Below are 20,103 nucleotides of genomic sequence, written 5' to 3'. Positions count from 1 at the left end.
ATTTCAATAAAATGACTCTTTCTGAATCTATAGCCTTAAATAAAGTCAAACTGTTTTCTATAAAGGAATCTTTACAGAATTGGAATTACAAAAGTTGAAATGCTAAAGGGACAATATTTTGGAGTAGATGCCATTTTCAAAAGCCTAGGACTGTGCTGTATTTTTTCCAATAATAAGTCCCACTGAACTCATTGTTTCTTACATTTGAGTAGATATGCTGTACAGGCACCCCAATTTACAAACAAGATTGGTTCTGTAGAGTTGTTTTTAAGTTGAATGTGTATATAAGTCGGAACAGGTAAAGTGTATATCCAACCGTCTGTCTGTCTGTCTATCTATCTATCTATCTATCTATCTATCTATCTATCTATCTATCTATCTATCTAAGCTTTTGATAGCATAGGGAATGGGTAACACCCCTGTGGTGTTTCCTTTGCTGTCTGTGCCCCTGTTCAGAAGATTTCACCTCATTGGATTTTGAAAAATTTGGCTTGCTAAGGAAACAAGGATTGGTGATAAAGCTTCATTGGAGACACCTTTTCCCAATAACTCTTTCAAGAGTAAATTTCTCTTCCAAGGGGTAGATTTCTCTCACTTCCTGTTGTCTCACTCACATTCTTAATAATGAGTTGTTTATAAGTTGGATGTTTTTTAACTCGGGGATTGCCTGTAATTAGGTAGACCTAAAACATCTACCACTTAAAGCATATTATTGTTGTGTCTCTTTAAGTTGTTTACGACTAATGGTGACCTCCTGGCAATTTATTGGGGGGGGGGGGGAGGGCAGGACTTGGAAGGATTTATTCAGATAGAGGTTGCCTTTGTCTTCCTCTGTGGCTGAGAGAGTGTGACTTACCCAAGTTCACCCAGCAGGATTCCATGAGCTAGAGGGGATTCAAATTCAAGTATTCAGAATCCTGGTCCAACACCTAAACCATGACACCATGTTGACTCCCTACCTAAAGCATTTATAACTAAATTAAATAGATCTAAAACTCCTTTTTATTACCTCTGCATACAAATAATATTCTCAAAATAATTATAAATAAAGATGTTAGATTTTGTAATTATTTTGTCATTATTTCACTATTTCTGTCCTATACATAATTCATATTCTTGATTCTTCTAGCAACTTCCTGTGTTGCTTCAGAGTCATATAAGCAACACGTGATCTTGTAGTTTTTGTTACTCATCAAGTACAATTGAAATTAACAGCATTTAACATTACATGTTTTCCCAATTTTTCAAAACATGCCCCAAATGCCAAATTGCTCCCTATGTAGGGGCTTCTGGAAGTTTTAGTTCAACACATCTGAAGGGCACTGGGTTAGGAAAGGCTGGATTTCAACAATGCTTCCAGGTAAGCCAGAACAATTCCTGTTTCAGCAATGAGGGGTTTCAGATTGTGTGACAATGATTCATTAAGGCATTATTGATAATTTGTTGTCAATATGACATTTTAAATCACTCTTGAGCATCACAGATCTGCATTTGTGTTTGGTGGTCTGATCAAAGAGTGACGTTTAGATTAGGTTTTTTTTTTTTCAACTTGTTTTCAAAAATGGGAAGTTATATAAATGATTAATTTCCGACTCAGGAAGCAAAAAAAGTTATGGGCGATTTTATTTAATAAAGCATAATTTCTGTATAAAGGAAATACCCAGGATGGTTTTCTACACAGTCACAGAACTTAGCGCCAACAAACACGGGGGCGGGAGGGAGGAAGCATACGATTACGTTTGCCATCATGTGTGGAGATCGCATGGCTGTCTCTTTTGTTCTGGTTGCAAAGCGTCTCACAGCTGAGAAAGTAGTTTCTCTTGAGTAAGCGCAGATGAAGACACACTGACATGATTTTCACATATGAAAGCGAACCAGGGTGGATGTTAACACACTCCTTTCTGAAACTGAGGTTATCTTTATAAAGACAATAATGATGGGTTGATGTAGTCCTTCAAATCACTCCATGGCTGGCACAAGACATTTTGCTACCTGAGGCACAGTGCCCCACGCACAACACCTATAACGGACCCACCTATTTTGCCGTAGGAGGCAAGCATCCCCTTATGTTCCTCTCCCCATTTCAAGCAATAACAAAATAACATTGATATATTTGCTGCCTCACTGCCCAAAGTCAACTCGGTCAATGATCCCTGAGCTTTTGCAGGCAAACTCATTAGAGAAGTCCAGAAAGATGGGTTGTTCTGTTTTTGGATTAAGCTGGAATCACACCCTCAGTCCTATAGAAAATGCATATAATCCTCTCCTGTAAATATGCTCATAATACAATGGTGCCACCTCAAGAATAAAGTGTAACTTCTTTCAGTGGACCTTTAATGCACATGCTGATCAGTTGCTTCTTTCTTTAACATTGTTCACCTTCATTTCCTCTGTTTCTATTTGTTGTTTGCTTTCAAATCATTTCTGACCTATGTCAAACCTATCACAGGGTGTTAATGGCAAGAGTTGGAATCATAGAATCATAGAATAGTAGAGTTGGAAGAGACCTCATCGCCCATCCAGTCCAACCCCCTTCGAGAAGCAGGAAAATCTCATTCAAAGCACCCCCGACAGATGGCCATCCAGCCTCTGCTTAAAAGCCTCCAAAGAAGGAGCCTCCACCATACTGTGGGGGAGAGAGTTCCACTGCCAAACAGCTCTCACAGTGAGGAAGTTCTTCCTGATGTTCAGGTGGAATCTCCTTTCCTGCAGTTTTTGTTGTTTCGAGAAGGTTTGCCAATGCCCTTCTTTTGAAGCTGAGAGAGTATGGCATGCTGAAACCCACCCAATATATCTCTGTGGCTGAGCAGAGATCTAAACAATGATCTCCAGAGTCATAGTCCAATGCTCAAATAGTACACCACACCAGCTCTCTTCTGTTACTATTAGTCCCTATCAAACAGATGTGCTCAGGATTGACAATCTCATGGCCTGATGGGTTTTTTTATCACGTCAGAGCAAACTATGGTGTAAGAGAATCGGCTGTTTACAGAGACATTGTCCAGGGGATGCCCAAATGTGTTACCATTCTGTGGGAGGCTTCTCTCATGTTCCCACATAGGAAGCTGGGTCTGGCAGATGGGAGTTCACCCCGCCTCCCAGATTCAAACCGCCGACCTTCAGATCTTTAGGTCAGCAGTTCAGCCAGCACAAGGGTTTAACTCATTGTGTCACTGCAGCTGAGAGATGAGAAAGTGGAAATTTGTGTTCAGCAGAAATATTGTAAACAAGCAGCCCGAAGTAGCAGATTTCGGCAGATCAAGAAGTGAAATATCTGACTCTATATTCTTAAATGTCTAGCATTACTGGAGACAGTGTGTGCATTTGTGTGTGAGTGTAAAGCACAAACATCTCTTGTGGTGCATGAGTATGTCCTTTTTTCCAGCCTCAAGAAGGCTAGACTGTATTGGGCCATCTCTTTGCCGATTTTTTTGTAATTAGACGGAGGCCTATTCAGCTAGGCCTTTAAAGCAAAGAGTCTGTGGCAAGCAGGAGATATCTGGGGAGAGGGGTGTCTGGAGTTCTGGCTGATGGGGAGGGGGATATTTTGGGCCCAGGATAGGATCTCCCTTCAGCCGCCTCTCATGTCCTGAAATTCCAGTTTCAAGGGGTAGAACTTTGAACAAAGCCTCGATTGACGAGGTGCCCGTCGGTGCCATGGCAACGCCGGCTCTGTCTTGCATGGGCAGAGTGTGCCAAGAAGGTGCCATGGTGACGCTCGAGAGGCGCGCGGAAACCTGTGAAATCCCTGCAGCCGAGGAGGAGGGCAATTGTCTGCCCTGGGCACTCTCCGTAAAGAAGCCACAATCCCTTTCCCCACCCCATGCCCCGGGTAGGGATGGTTTGGCAGAGGTTTCCTCTCCTAAGCCGTCTCTGTGCAGCTGTTATTTGGGGAGAGGCATGCTCAATAGGGTGCCCCCCTCAGTTGGCACAGGCTGTGTGCTGGGCCATTGTTGTGCTCTATACCAGCCTGCTGAATAGGGGGTGGCATCTGTTTTCTTCCAGCGATGGGAACTTCATCTCCAAAGCCCTGGCATCAGATTAGGGGGTGATTGGGTTGGGGAGGGGAGAGCACTTTATTGTCCGAAGGGGGCATTGCGTTTCTATCACTAATGCAGCTCACACAGAGAAGGCAGAGACTTGATGCCAACAGCCATGACCCAGTCTGCCCCTGGCTGGCAGCTTTGCCAGTCTCCCTGTGCCACCCCTTCCCTTCTAGCCATGCCAACATACCCACCCTGCCCCCCTCCAGGATATGCTTTCCATGGAGAGCGACGGCTAGCAGGCAGCAGACCAGACTAAACAAGAAAAGCAAATCTTCACATTTGAAAGAAGTGAAAGAAGAAAAAGGAGGAGGAGGAGGAGGAGGAGGAGGGGGGAGGAAACAGACACCAACATTCCTGGGTTCCTTCTTGCCTCCCTATATTCTGGAAAGACAGTCCTGGGGGTTTAATAGGCAGCGAGGTACGCAATTGAGACACCTGGCTCAACTGCTAGAGAAACGCCAGCCCTGCTGTATGCTGTGCTTTGCTTTCTCTGTATACAGTATTAATAGTGCAACTAGAGCAGGAAATGTTTCAAAACACCCACTCACCTACATTTTGAAGTCAGTTGCACAGTGCAGTATTCAACTTGGGGTTATTTTATGTATTAAAAGTATGTATAAATCACTTTCCTTCACAACGCAAGTGAAATATAATAAAATATAAAAACAAAAGAGACCCCAAACAAACACACACACATTTTGTCAGCCACAGATCATAACTTTTGCTTAATGATTATTAAAAAATATAGTTTTTATTTATTAAAAGTATGTACAAATTACGTCCCTTCACATCGAATGTGAAATCTAACAAACTGTAAAAGCAAAAGAGGCCTCAAACATGTATACACACACACTTTGTCAACCACAGAGTACAGCATTTGCCTAATGATTGTTAAAAATAGTTATTTTATTTTATTAAAACTGTATAAATTACTTTCTTGCTTGCCTGCACAACTATAGTATAATAAAATATAAAAGCAAAAGAGTCCTAAAATTCACACACACACAATACACATTATAATCCGCTCCAGAATGCAAAATTCTATAGGATTATTAAAATATATTTATTTATTAAAAGTAGGTATAAATCATTTTCTTGTCCACTCCAAAGTGAAATACAATACAATTCAAAAATAAAATAGGAACAAAGTAGTATTGAAAAAGAATTGACATTTTAAAGCAAACACGCAGCAGAATAATGCACTTTTTACTCTCTGTAATTAATATACCAAACTGTGCTACAATCATGTTTTTAATAGATCAAAATAATATACTCAATACAGAAATATTCTTGAAATGCCACACAAGTGATGAAAATACCCAACATATTTAGGACCTATTTGCTGGCTGATATGGCCAATTCCTGTGTTGCAAGATCCAGAATTGTTTGGGGTTTGGTGATAATAATAATAATAATAATAATAATAATAATAATAATAATAATAATAATAATTTTATTTCTTACCCTCCTTTATTCATGATCTGAAGCACGATAGCTAAAAACATATCATAATCTTAAACATTCTATAAAATACATATTAGAATACACAGAACAAAGATTAAAACACCAGACGCGAGTTGAAAATTCATGATTAAAACTGACTGGGTTACAGCTTTCATCAAGAAAAATGCAGAATTTACAAAAATAAGGAAATTTGTTCCTCCTCCAAATTTGGTAAGTTATTTTAAATTGATGGGGGCCTTAAATATAACTATGAAAATACTTCATTTTCTTCAGCTGATAAAACAAATGTCTTCTGGGGGGAAGCAGCGGGGTAGGAAGCAAATAGGTAAAGTAAAGGTTTATACACAAATGGAGGAAACAGGATCGCAAAAATTCTCTGGTCATCTCTATAGAAGACGATATGCATGGTAGAAGATTACGCTTTTGACTGTTATTTAATATCTGCAAGTAGAAGTGATGAGAATCGTGGACACACACATCTCAAATTCTGCTTGGTAACATGCCGGGTACAATCTCACATTTTAGGTCCCTTCTACACTGCCCTATATCCCAGGATCCGATCCCAGATTATCTTCTTATCCCAGATTATCTGGCAGTGTAGACTCATATAATTCAGTTCAAAGCAGATAATTTGGGATCAGATCCTGGGATATAGGGCAGTGTAAATCCAACCTTTGACTGCTTATGCTGGGGTTATTCAAAATAGTGAGGAGACAATAAAATCCCTGGTGTCCACTTTATGGGCAAAAATTCTCAGGGTTTTTTTTTTGTTTTGTTTGTGTCTTTCCAGACCTTCCTGTAATAACAGACTCACATAGCCAGCCCTGGAGTGAGTTGTTAGCAATTTTAGGGCATTTTTAGCAATTTTGTGAGTCCTCAGTGATTTCTGTGAACGGATCTCCAGTTGCACAGAAGTGAGAGATTACACAACTGTGTTTCTGACATTGCTTTTCATCCACATGACATAATTCTTGATAGATAATACTGCTGTCCATTCTATCATTGCCCCTCCATGCAACCTGAATAATTTATTCGCTTTTTAATTGATATGGTTGTGTTTATTTTAGATGTTTTAAATGGTTGTTGTATCATGTTAATTCTGTTACTATTTTGTGTTTTGATTGTATATCAACTGATGTTTTTTAGGACTTGTCCCCATGTGATCCGCCCTGAGTCCCTTCGGGGAGATGAAGGCGGGATTTAAGAAACAAAATTATTATTTTATTATGACACAGCAAACAAGATAGACATGCTGGATTTCATATCACAAAATCACAAGTCGAACACTTCCCAAGTGTCTAGGACTGTGTGATGTATTTTCGGATGATGCGTGCAGATCCCAGCAGGATGGCCTTTTGCAGTTATTATTATTATTATTATTATTATTATTATTATTATTATTATTATTATTATTATTATTGTGTTGTCTAAGACTTTCATAGCCAGGATCACAGGGTTGTTGTATGTTTTCCGGGCTGTATGGCCATGTTCCAGAAGTATTCTCTCCTGACATTTCACCAACATTTACAGCAGGCATCCTCTGAGGATGCCTGCCATATATGTGGGCGAAACGTCAGGAGAGAATACTTCTGGAACATGGCCATACAGCCCAGAAAACATACAACTTATTATTATTATTATTATTATTATTATTATTATTATTATTATTATATTTGTTACATCAGTCTTTTTGTTATACAGGTTGAGTATTCCTTATCTGAAATCCTTGGGGCCAGAAGTGTTTGAGGCTGGATCTACACTGCCATATAATCCAGTTTCAGAATGCAGATTAACTGCATTGAACTGGAATATATGATTCTACCCTGTCATATAAATCCAGTTGAATGAAGTTAATTCTTGGAAGCTTCAGTTGGTCCAAGGAGCTGCAGCCAGGTGGTTAGCTAGGGCTGACTGCAGGGAGTGGGCAACCCTACTGTTGCAGCACCTCCACTGGCTGCCAGTTTGTCTCCGGGCACAAGGAAAGTCCTAGATGGTTCAGGTCCAGGCTATTTGTCTGACCGCATCCCCTTCTACGAACCTGCCCGGGCCCTGAGATCTTCAGGAGAGGCCCTTCTCTTGGTCCCACCTCCATCGCAAGCCTGGTTTGTGGGAATGAGAGAGCGGGCCTTCCTTCTCAGTGGCTTCCCCTCAACTCTAGAAATCCCTTCTTCCCAGGGAAGCCAGAACGGCCCCCTCCCTGCCGTCCTTCTGGCAGCAGGCTAAAACCTTTTTATTCAGGCAGGCTTTTAAAGATGAAGGTGTCCAAGATCTAGTTGGGGGTGTTGTGATTTTATGTTTTTATGGATTTAATCTGAATTGTCTCGAATATTAATGATGTTTAATACTGTTTGTATATGTTTAGAATTTAAATTGCATTGAAATGTTTTTAAAGTAAACCATTTTGAGCCTCCTTGTGGCAAGAAAAAAATGGGGTATAAATAAACATAAAAATAATGATAATAACAATAATAATTCTGAAACGGGATTATATGGCAGTGTAGATCCAGCCCTAGATTGTGGGGATTGTTTTCAGATTTTCGAATATCTGTATAGCATATACAGATGTAATGAAATATCTTAGAGATAGTACCCAGATCTGATCACAAAAGTCATTTATGTTTAAAGTATACTTTTATTATACACAACCTGAAGATAATTTCATAAAATATTTTAAATAATTTTGTGAATGACACAAAGTTAGGGTGCACTAAACTGTCAGATAGCAAAGGTATAACTATTTCAAATACCCATGTGGATAATTTCAGATTTTGGAATTTTTTAAATTATGCAATTTCAATTTAGGAATGCTTAACCTGTATTACATGATGTAACAGTTAGATGTGTACTCATTAATATGTGGCTGGTATTTTAACGCTGAGTTTTAAGCAAGGACTCACAACTAGCAGTGAATGAACCTTTCTACGGACTATATCACTTTTCATTGTAAAGCAGTGTATATATTTGTGCAAATAATTGAATTATGTCTTGTACGGTATATATGAAGAGGTGTGACAAGTTTGTAGAGGCAAGGAAAAAGTAAGAATTTTTTTTCATCCTTCCTGCTTTTCATCCAACTTTTCTCCATCTCCCAGTGTAAGTGGGAAATAATGAAATTTACTTTTTGTTTCATCCTTTTTGCTTTTCTTCCAACTTTTCTGTCTCTCCTTGTCTGAGTGTTTCAGAAATAGTGGCATCTACTTATTTAACCCACTTTCAGAGAGCACTGTGACTCCCACTGATGACACATTTGGTCCAAAATTGGCACACAGACCCCACATGTCCACAGAAAATGCTGGAGGGGTTTGGAGGTGATTGACCCACGATTTTGAGAGACCCTGGATAATAGGAATTGCAGTTCACCCACATCCAAAGAGCCCTGTGATTCCCACCAGCAATGGAATTCAACCAAATGTGGCACACATACACAACATGACCAGCTTTAAATGTTGCTGGGGTTTGGAGGGAATTTACCTTGGAGGTTGGGAGTTATAGTGCATCCACATCCAGAGAGCACTCTGAACTCAACCAACAATGGATCTTGACCAAACTTGGTACACATACCCAACATGTCCAAGTTTGAATACTTTGAAAGAAATTCGCCCACGATTTTGGGAGTTGTAGCTCACCCACATCCTTACGCATTTTCTAATGGGAGCAAAGAATGACTATTTCATATAAATAGCGTTAGAAAGGATCTAACCTGGGCATTGCAAGGTACTTAAGTTAGTATGCAAATAATTTGAGGAGTGCCTAATTTAAACATCAACAATAGGTTACAGGTGAGGGCAGCGGAGGGCCCATCCAGACAGATCCAAAATCAGGGACCTGTCTCAGTACCAGAGACAGCCAAACAACACCTCTGATAAAACCAAATTAATTCAGAAAAAAATCAGAGAAACACCTGGTAAGATCCTGATCTTAGATAAGATCTGGGCCTTACCTGGTGTGGGCCCTTTGAGGATTGGGCTCGGGGACTCCGTCACATGATCCCCAGGCCCAATACACACATCACTCTCAGTTTTTCGGACTTCTGTAACCCAAAAAAACCAAGAGGACACCCACCCCCTCCCCCCAAACCCCAAATGTAGGCTCTAAAACTTACCTGAAAGTGTCTGCCAGGCACGGAGCCGGCTTGTAAAGTTCTTCTGCCGTGCCAAAATGGCACGTGAGGAGAAGGGGGGGGTGAGGTCTAAATGTGAGGTTTGGGGGTGGCTGACTTAGCCTGATTACAATCAGGACAGCATCTAGCCACCTGGGAGGGAAATTACGGGGTTTGGGGTGGGCAGTGTGGACTCCAATGTGAGCGAAAACAGATTACTTTAACCCGTTTTTGCACGCAATTTCCTGCTGTCTGGAAGCAATTTGAGACTCCACTGCTTCACAGATTTCCTTCAGGACCCCTCACTTCCAGTCGGTGAGCCTGAAAGGCCTGAAGCAAAGGAAATGGAGTGAGCTAAACTATATGGAGGGAGACAGATTTCAACTCCTCTCACTTCAGTATGGGATAAGATTTTACAAACTGAACCTCCAACCATCTCGTTCTTTATTCGGTAAAGATAAAGGTTTCCCCTGACGTTAAGTCCAGTCATGTCTGACTCTGAGGGTTGGTGCTCATCTCCATTTCTAAGCTGAAGAGCCGGCGTTGTCCATAGAAACCTCCAAGGTCATGTGGCCGGCATGACTGCATGGAGTGCCGTTACCTTCCCGCCGGAGCGGTACCTATTGATCTATTCACATTGGCATGTTTTCGAACTGCTAGGTTGGCAGAAGCTGGAACTAACAACAGCTGCTCACGCTGCTCCCGGGGTTTGAACCTGGGACCCTTCGGTCTGCAAATTCAGCAGCTCAGTGCTTTAACACACTTCGCCACCGGGGCTCCCTTTCTTTGTTAATGGTGAAGCAAAATGAACAACCAATTGCCTTTAAGCATGTCAAGAAGTAGACTTCAGCCCTTCCCACGTCTCCTTGACAGAATTGCTCTCATCTCACACAGTTGTATTGAGAGATGTAAAAAATGCTTCCTGCTTGCTGACGCTCATTTTGTTACACTTAAGTAAGAATGTCATTTCAACTCCTAGTAACAAAAATTATTTCAAAAGCATCAAAACTACATCCCACCTCCAATTCTCCCATTAAATACTTCCTCGCCCATTAAGTTTATAATATACACCCCTTACACTTTGGCACAGTTTTTTTTAGGTTATTTTTTGTCCTGCTTTAAATGGTGGCCTCTTATTTTATCTTATCACTATGTTATTGTGTACAAATACGTTTTGCTTCATTTTAATATTATTCGTTGGTGATGTTGTGTTTATGTGTGTATTTTATTCTGTTCTATTGTGATTATTTGGGCTTGGCCCCATGTTAGCCATCCTGAGTCCCTGGGGGGAGATGGAGGCGGGAAATAAAAATAAAGTTGCTATTATTATTATTATTATTATTATTATTATTATTATTATTATTATTATTATTTTACTACTACTACTACTACTACTACTACTACTACTACAACATCCCAAAGTCAGCAAAATCCATCCAGGCAGCTGTTTGCAAGTGACAGGTTCCTGAGTAGTATACCTGACACACACTACACCCACACATGGACAATACTTATTGCTGCTGATATTTCAAATAAACTGATTGGAACATCACAAGGAGTGACAACAAATTGTGAAAGGACCCAAGATGTAGGACCTTATCACATTCAGATATACTTTTTTTGTCAGATTCTTTGAATGCAATTCGGAACTAGTCCTATCACATGATGTTTGTTTCATTCCATCAGTAATTAGTTGAAATCCGTCTTCAAAATGTCACAGAAAAGGAGTAATTGCATAAGGGATTCTAATCGTGTTTTTAAATTTAATACAGTTCTGAGGTGCTAGTTTTATGGGTGATCATAAAATCAATATTTATTCTGTCAGCTAAAATCTTGAGAGAACGGTAGTTCCAAGACTTCCAGGCGACATCACTGTGCAATATTAGGGAATAAATAATAACATAGAGATGTAAGGAGGCATTCAAATGGATTGTGAGGAGCCAGCCTTCTGTGGTGTGATGAGTCAAAGCACAGTATTTTCAAAATGTAAGAATTAGGTGTGATGAGGTCGGTATGCATCCTGTCTGAATACAGTGTGCATTCAGTCCTTTAAAAATAAGGAATGTATACGGATAGAAATTGAGTACATCCTAATGTGATAAGGTCCTGAGTTAAAAGCTACATGGCAAAATTTATAAGCCAGGCATCCCCTAAAGCAGAACTTTCCTAACTGTGTCTCGCCACATGTTACTGTCAACTGCAGTTTGTAGATGTGTCACATGAATGTAACAAGAAACCTCTGAATCTATGTGAAATAAGCAATAAATCGTATATTTTGAAAAATATAAAAGAAATGTTTTAATGAGATATTTCTGTGCCTGTACATTTCATTATTGCAGTTTATATATGTGTTGGTATCTCTTCTAAGGGGTTGGTTTAACCTCCAGCTAAGGAGCCGTGGTGGCTCAATGGGTTAAACCCTGGTGCCTGCTAGACTGCTGACCTGAAGGTTGCCAGTTCGAATCCACAAGATGGGATGAGCTTCCATCTGTCAGCTCTAGCTTGAAGGGACATTGGATGTGTTACTGTCCTCCCACAAGATAGTAACACATCCAAGCAGCCCCTGGGCAACGTAGTATGTAGTATGTTCTCAAGTCGCTTCAGACACAATTTTTTAAAAAAACCTCTAGTTTGCTGGTAAAACTGAATTACTGTGACACAAAATTAGGCATTTCTCAAAAATGTATCACCAGTATGAAATGTTTGGAAATCTCTGCTCCAAAGACACGATAGCACTGTGACTCCATTTTAACTATCCTGGTTCCATCTCCTGGAATCCTGGGATTTGCAGCTTGTTGTTGCATGCCTTCAAGTAAATTTTGACCCTCATCACTGGGTTTTCTTGGTAAAATTTGTTTAGAGCGGGGTTGCTTTTCCTTTTCTCTAAGGACCCTTCCACACAGCCATATAACCCAGAATATTAAGGCAGATAATCCACAATATCTGCTTTGAACTGGGTTGCCTGATTCCACATTGCCATACAATCCTGTTAAATGTGATTTTTATACAGCTGTGTGGAAGGGCCCTAAGACTAAACTCCAAATTTGCAGTTTTGGGAGCAGCATTTCTATTTCTCACCCAGAGGTCTCTATAGCCTCACCAAAACACAAAAGGAAGCCATGTAGTTAAAAGGAGAATGTAGTGCTATGCCTGGATAGCTCCCTACACATCTCATTCATGTCCAGAGAAGCCCCACTTTGTTTCTTGTTTTTACATGCCTTCGAAGCCATTTCTGACTTGCAGCAACCATGGGATTTTCTTGGCAAGATTTTTTCAGAGGGTGGTTGTCCTTTTCTTCTTCCTAGCTGCCGTATAATGCAGTTTGAACTGTAAGATATGGTCAATGTAGACCTCTATAATGCAGTTCAATGCCTTTAAAACGGCATTATATGGAACTGCAGATCTAGCCTGATAGTGTGTGACTTGCCCAAGATCATCCAGTGGTTTTCCATGGCTGATTGGGGATTCAAAGCAGAATTATTTTTTTCCAAGTAATAGCTATGTTTTTTTACTAGTCTATTGGCTAACGGAGGCATTGCTGTCTAGAGGTTACCCTAAAAAGAGTAAAATATATACATATTTGAAGCGTCTTTGTGACCTTCTAGAATAACATTTTAAGGATAAGATATTCTATAATAGGAGGAAAGTAAAATTCAGAAGTAAACAGCATTACACAGCTTACAAGTGAATCAAGATTATCAAGAATGTAAAAGAAATCAAATGATTGAATATTGATTATTAGGAAATAGTACAAAATCTGAATACTTTAAAAGTGTTGTTGTATTTATAGACTTCCACCCCCACCCCCCACCCCCAAATGCATTTCAGTATTCAAAGTGAAAGATGTTAGCAGTGGAAAACAAATACATTTTCCCCAAGCTCAGACCTTTGTATTCATTTGCAATTTGGCAATCGATCTTTCTCGGGAGAAGGTTTTTAATGGGTGGCGGTTTTCTTTATTCCTGTACTTTATATTGCATTTAATTAAATTGATTTTAATATTATAGGATTTTAATTTTTTAAAAAATGTTTATATGTACGTTTTAAACATTTACCTTCTGTTCAGGTTTTGGGAGAAAGATGCGATATCAATCAATCAAATAAATTACTAAATGCAGCAATTAATATCTACTTATTTTTATCAAATTGTGGCCACTTTTTACTTTGCATTGCTAGTCCACACTGCTTCATACTATTTCTGTACTGTGGACATGTTTACCCTTACAGGTGGCCTCTCCATTGTGGTGCAGCTGGCTCCAATTGCTTATAATTTACTTTATCATCTATATTTTGTCTGCTCTTAAATAAGTCCCATGTGAGTTTATAGCTACAGTGTCACATATTTTCGGAATTATGGTAGGTTGAAATAAATTGGACTATCCTGTGAATGTGCAGGCAGGTTTCGCACGTCTCCCGTGCTATGTTTTTCTTTAAAGGAAAAATAAAATTGGGGGAGGTTTGCAGTTGTATAAACCTACTTTATTTGCACTGAAACTATGTAGAAAATTGGCATAGCTACATAAGAGACTGTCAAGAAAACAAAAAACCCTGCAGGGTAAAGCAGGTCATTTAAAGAGTCATTAAGAGAATTTGGAAAAAATACTTTTACATTTACAATTTGCAGAATCTTTCATCAGCATGGCCAGTGGTCAAACTGGTTGGAGGATTATGGACATTGTCGTTCAATTTTTCCAGACTTTTGCTGTGAAGTATAAGCACGTGCTGCTACAGAAAGGGAAATGGAGTATAAGACAAGCAGAATCAACCAGTGCTACAGTTTGGCTATCCCTTAAGAGCCAGAATGTACTTGATATTAAACTTATTTTTCACTGGAAATATTTCTAAGGCCAGCAAAATGTAGTGGTTTGAGCACTGGACTACAACTCTGGAGATCAGGGTTCAATTCCCAGCTTGACCATGGAAAACTATTAGGTCCACACTCTCAGGCATAAAAAAACTCTGTAGTCGGGTTTCATCATAAGTTGAAAATGGCTTGAAGGCACACAATAATAACCATTTTTCACTGGAAAGAGAATCAGGACTGCAGTACATTATATGCAGTGGGAATGGAAAGCATTATGTGTAGCGTTTTCTGATTAAAATTGCCCCATTGCATCCTTGGAGGCTATTTGGTACAGGAACTGTGAGATTCAGCATTGACCCCAATGAAAAACCAGTATATGGTAATTTTAAATGAGCTGCGAGGTGCAGATAAAACAAAGAAAAAAATATCTTCCTGGTTATTTTTGTTTAAGTGTGTGGTACTTACTTTGAAAGTAGTTGTTATACTCCAGAAGCTTGGTTTGTGTGCTGTCACAAACTATGTTGAATATATTGAGATTCTATGAGATATTTATCTCATTAGAGCAAAATGTACTGCAGGATGTCCCACAAAAACTAAGTTTCTGCAGTTTAATAAGCCTTTTCCATATTTTTATGATAAAACCAATTAGGTATAACCCAGGAACAAAAAATGTGTTACATATTATTCTTATAGAATGGGTGCTTGCACATAGCCAAGCTAAAATAGTTTATCGCATGACTGAGACAAGAATTCCAAATACGTAGTCTCTCTACTTATCTGTATGCAGCACTTGGAAGACACACCAGCCATGAAGCTCAACAAGAACTTTATTGTTTTCCCAACAAGAACAGAGGAGTAACGAGACACTCCCCACTGTCTCAATATAGTCAAGTCTAGTACTGCCTACTGACAAATTATATAATGAAACTATCCATACTAATTAGCCTGTACATTTTCCTGTTCTGATCTAATTGTTTCCTAATACAACTCCCATGTGGACTAACTCAAAAAAAGAGTTCCCTTCCTGCAAAACACTTTCTAGAAAAGCTCCAGTGCCTTCCCGCACATCTGCGTGTCTCTGTATGTGAACGTACACATAGTGTGATCTGGGGCAGCAGCACCAGAATCTTAAGTTAATCGTTTTAAGACATTCCACAACCTAAAAATTAAGCCAGAGGGACAGAAAGTGCTGACTGGTGTGCCCAGCCTGGTGCAAGCCTCAACTATGAATCTTCTATTGCTGGTCTTCTAGAGAACTGCGGGGAATTGTCCTATGTGAGTCAGATCTACACACCTCCCACTCTGCTCCCAGCAATAGTACACTGTATCCAGAGTATGGAAAACTGACTGCCCATATTGGCTGAGGAGCAAGAGTTCGGGGCCCTGTTGTCAAAATGCAACTTTCCTAAATCTGCCCCCAAATTCATGCCTGAAATGACTGCCTTAGCATCCTAGACTCATTGTTCCTCCAATCAATCCATAATTTTAAAAACTACTGTGGAATAGTCCATAGTAAATCCAAGAGACCCAAGGCTCCTACCAACGTGACTGTTTTTCTTCAAAGATCTAGTTTTGTTGAACTGACATTCTAGTGCCCCTGATGCCGAGACATTGTGCTGCCTATGAACAGAAATCAAAGAGCTCTTTAGCTATTTGTTTTGCCTACCCAAAGCTCCTGCTTAGAAAACTTGTATCAGTGCCAGGGCCCACCAAAGCCAAGACTGCCTGGCAAGGTATGGAGTGGGTTGCCATGGGTTGCCATTACCATATGGCATTGTGTGGGGAGAGTATGGCAGCACAGCACTTCATTAACGTTCGCAATCCATCCCCTAGAATGGTCTTCTTCCTAGTTAGTTTCAAGGGTGCTGCTAAGTTATATATATGTGTATGTGTGTGTGTGTGTGTAAAGGTTTTCCCCAGACATTAAGTCTAGTCGTATCCAACTCCAGGGGTTGGTGCTCATCTCTATTTCTAAGCCAAACTGCCGGTGTTGTCCGTAGACACTTCCAAGGTCATGTGGCCGGCATGACTACATGGAGCGCCATTACCTGCCCACTGGATCGATACCTATTGATCTGCTCACGTTTGCATGTTTTTTAACTGCTAGGTTGGCAGAAGCTGGGGCTAACAGGGGAGCTCACCTTGCTCCCCAGATTCGAACCGCCGACCTTTCAGTCAGCAAATTCAGCAGCTCAGCGTTTTAACCCACTGTGCCACCGGGGGCTCCCATATAAATACTAATATAGTTGTCTCTTGGAATCGTGCTAATTGTGAGGTGAATGCTAAGGTAGATTATTTGCTAGACACATCAGATTTCAAGTGGTACTTTAAATTTTCTTTCTCAAGTTAAAAAAAAATTACTATTCAAGATAAGATCAAAGATAGGTGGGGTAATGGCTATTAGACTCCCTCAAGACCTGTAAGGATTTATGTGTAATAAGTAAATTCTTGTACTTCTAATCCCTAGTCTATCTCTACTTCCTATATTTTTAGCCTAATGCTAACACCATACAGAATGTACAGCAATTTCCATGCTATACTGAATGGCCATTTGGATGCATGTTGCATTACAGACCTCTGACTGTGACCATTGCCCTGAGCCTAATCTGTCCCAATACACACACACTCTCTCTCCACAAGTCACATGTTTTGAGCTAATGGACACAACCTTGTCACTTCTAGAGGCACTGTAGACAGCATTACTGTTACTGTGGTTATTATATTCATGACCTACTCTTTTGTGCATCAAAATAACCTGTGCCAATTCTACATGCTTATTAGCATTAGTGTTATTAATTTTAATAATATCTGGCTGCCCACTCCTATATGGACATCCAACATTTGAGGTTTTGTTCTAGGGTGATACTGCCAAATGGAGGACTGCAGGGCCTTTTCAGGTAGTGGTTTCAGTTGTATGTGCAATGTATCTAGCAGGAAGGCCTGGCTGGTCCCAGCACTAAGTGCCTAAGCAAAAGTCTAGCTTTAAAATATTTTTTTTAAAGGGGGGGGGAAGACTTCTAGGAATAGTACATTCACTAATTTTCAACACTTCTAGAATGAAAGTCATTTTCCCTCTTTATTGAATATTGAATAATAATAATAATAATAATAATAATAATAATAATAATAAGTAGTAGTAGTAGTAGTAGTCATCGTCATCAGTGGATAATCCTTGCCAGTTTATATATCTTACCATTCTTGATACTGTCTTGTGTGTTTGAGATGCCACATGCTGAGAACTCTACTTGGATGGGTTGAGAGGAGAAAGTGAATGGCAAAAGGGCCACCATAAAAGACTATCATGATGCAGAGCAAGGTACAAAGCCATCCCTATTATTAGGCCAAGTGAGGCAGTGCTTCATCCTGAGGCATAATAAAAAGGTGGAAAAGTTATTAGTTATTAATTTATTATGTTATATTGTTTCCCCAGGGAGGATTATCTGCCTTAGTTGTCAAAAGACCTTGAGTATCAGGAACCATGGCTTTGAATGAAATGGCATTGTTTGCCATTCTTCCTCAGGCAGCAAAATGTCTTGAGTCAACCCAGTGGGCATACTCTTAGGCAATGCACAGCAGCTTGCCTCAGATTGCACAGGAGTACTATGAAAATTAAGGAAGTTTGCAATGTTTGCCAAAGCCCAATGGGAACCTGATTTTTGCCTCCAACTGCAACACATCTTTTAGATTGTTTCTGCTGTTGCCACTACAAAGTAAAAAACTGCATGCTGACCATTAATGCAGGCATCTTTTTATGCTTTGGTTACAAATTGGCATTGTGGGGTGTGGGGAAAACATGCAGTTTTCCTACTTTTCTGACCTGTGTGCAAGATAGCATGGAAATTACCAGCATAAATTCCATTGCAAAGATAAAGGACAGCATTCTTAGCTCTGGATATGTATGGGAGAGAGATTTAGAGATAGAGAGGGAGGGAGGGGGAGAGGGGGAGAGAGAGAGATGGGAAGAGCAATGATAGGACAACTTTGCTAATCCAAACCAATATTGTACAACTTTTTAAAATGAAAGGCAAGTACCTCCCCACAAAAATGACTTGCATTCTCTTCCTGTGTGCTGTGGGGGTTCAACTTTCAAAATGTTATCAGTTTCCATCCCCTCCCTCTCAATGGGATGTCATTGTGGTATAACAGATTGTGGAGCAGCCCTCCATCACAGTCCAGTTGCTCCCTTTCACCCTACTCCCACCCTGATACAGACATAGCAATATACAGTTTTCCTGTTCACTACCCTGCCAGTGTTTTAATGCTGATTCAGGATAATGCTCTTTTAATACTGTGTCATCACTTTGACACTTTGCATGTGTGTGTGCTTTTAGGCACCTTGGCCATTTCATAAAGTAAAAAGAAAAGCAGGGTCTAAATATTTTGCTCAATATGTCAACACATAAATATGCAGCCAGCCACCCCCTCCCCTGACACTGGCCCCTGTACCTACCTATCTACTGCCTGGGCCTGATGGTCCCTTCTTGCCCTTGCAAACGTCTGCAGCAGTCAGAAGCCAGACAATTCTGCTTTACAGAAGGGCTGCCAAGCCAGCATCAGTTCCAACAGCCCTCCCCTTGTCCCACCCTGCTGCCGCCAATGCCAGCCCCTCTCCTCCCTTGGCAGGGCATCACATACTGAAACTCTTCTTCTTTGCTGGACGGATGGAAAATCAACTTTCAGGGGCTCCGCAATCCCTCCATTCCACCCCCTACTCCTCATTCCCCTCTGTTCCTGAAACTGTACTGCTTCTCAGAGGCTGCCAACCAGGAACCGCAACTGACCCTCCCCAGTCCTCATTCTTGTCTTATTGCTTCCTAAGTGTCTGTTTGTCCTGAAGCCATCCCATCTGCCGACCCAGAGAGGCTGCTTGCCAGTTGCCAGTTACTACTCCTGCTGTTCTTCCAGCTCTTCCTTAGCCCAAGCAGCAGCAATTACACAGCTTTGCCCCCAAGCCACGAGAACCTGAGATATTTCCTAACTGTGAGAGCTGTTCAGCAGTGGAACTCTCTGCCCCGGAGTGTGGTAGAGACTCATTCTTTAGAGGCTTTTAAGCAGAGGCTAGATGGCCATCTGTCGGGGATGCTTTGAATGCGATTTCCTGCTTCTTGGCAGGAGGTTGGGCTGGATGGCCCATTCCAACTCTATTATTTTATGATTCTATTATTCCTGCTAGGCCTTCTCCACCTTTGCCTGATTCTCTCAGGGCCCTTCCAGACAGGCCCTTTATCCCAGGATCTGATTCCCATTTTTCTGTTTATCCCAGATTATCTGGCAGTGCAGATCCATATAATCCAGTTTATAGCAGAAAACCTGGGATCAGATCTTGGGATATAGGACTTGTCAGGAAGGGCCCTCTGCCAGCTATTTGCTAGGTGGCTCATGCTTTGGCCTCCAAGGAAAAGGGCATGTGTGGCATAAAAAGGATCGGAAAAGGCCTCTAAGAATTGTCACACATCAACACATTCTTACAACACACTCATGTCTCCCCGGCTTATTTAAAGCTTTTCTGAACAGGAATCCTTTGCATCCTATGTAGTTTGGCCATTAGTCACCAAATTCTCCTGGATTCTTCTTCTTTACCAAAACATAACGAATGAAGGAAGAGAGTTTGGAAAAGCTGTGTTTTTGGACCACAGCTCCCAGCATCCTCCAGCCAGCATGGCCTTAAAAGCAAAATTTCCAAAGTTTGC

At 40.6% G+C, this 20,103-nt stretch overlaps 1 long non-coding RNA gene across 1 annotated transcript in view; it reads right to left on the bottom strand.

Annotated features, from left to right (window-relative positions):
• LOC103277731 (uncharacterized) overlaps positions 1-18,931 on the bottom strand; it is a 97,856-nt gene extending 78,925 nt beyond the window's left edge. Inside the window, exon 1 of the long non-coding RNA XR_010003194.1 lies at positions 18,864-18,931. This is a non-coding gene — a long non-coding RNA (uncharacterized LOC103277731). The remainder of the gene's footprint in view (positions 1-18,863) is intronic.
• Positions 18,932-20,103: the final 1,172 nt, after the last annotated feature.

Source organism: Anolis carolinensis, chromosome 2 (assembly GCF_035594765.1).
Source record: "Anolis carolinensis isolate JA03-04 chromosome 2, rAnoCar3.1.pri, whole genome shotgun sequence".
NCBI classification, from domain to species: domain Eukaryota; kingdom Metazoa; phylum Chordata; class Lepidosauria; order Squamata; family Dactyloidae; genus Anolis; species Anolis carolinensis.
This window is presented reverse-complemented; position numbering and strand designations above follow the sequence as displayed.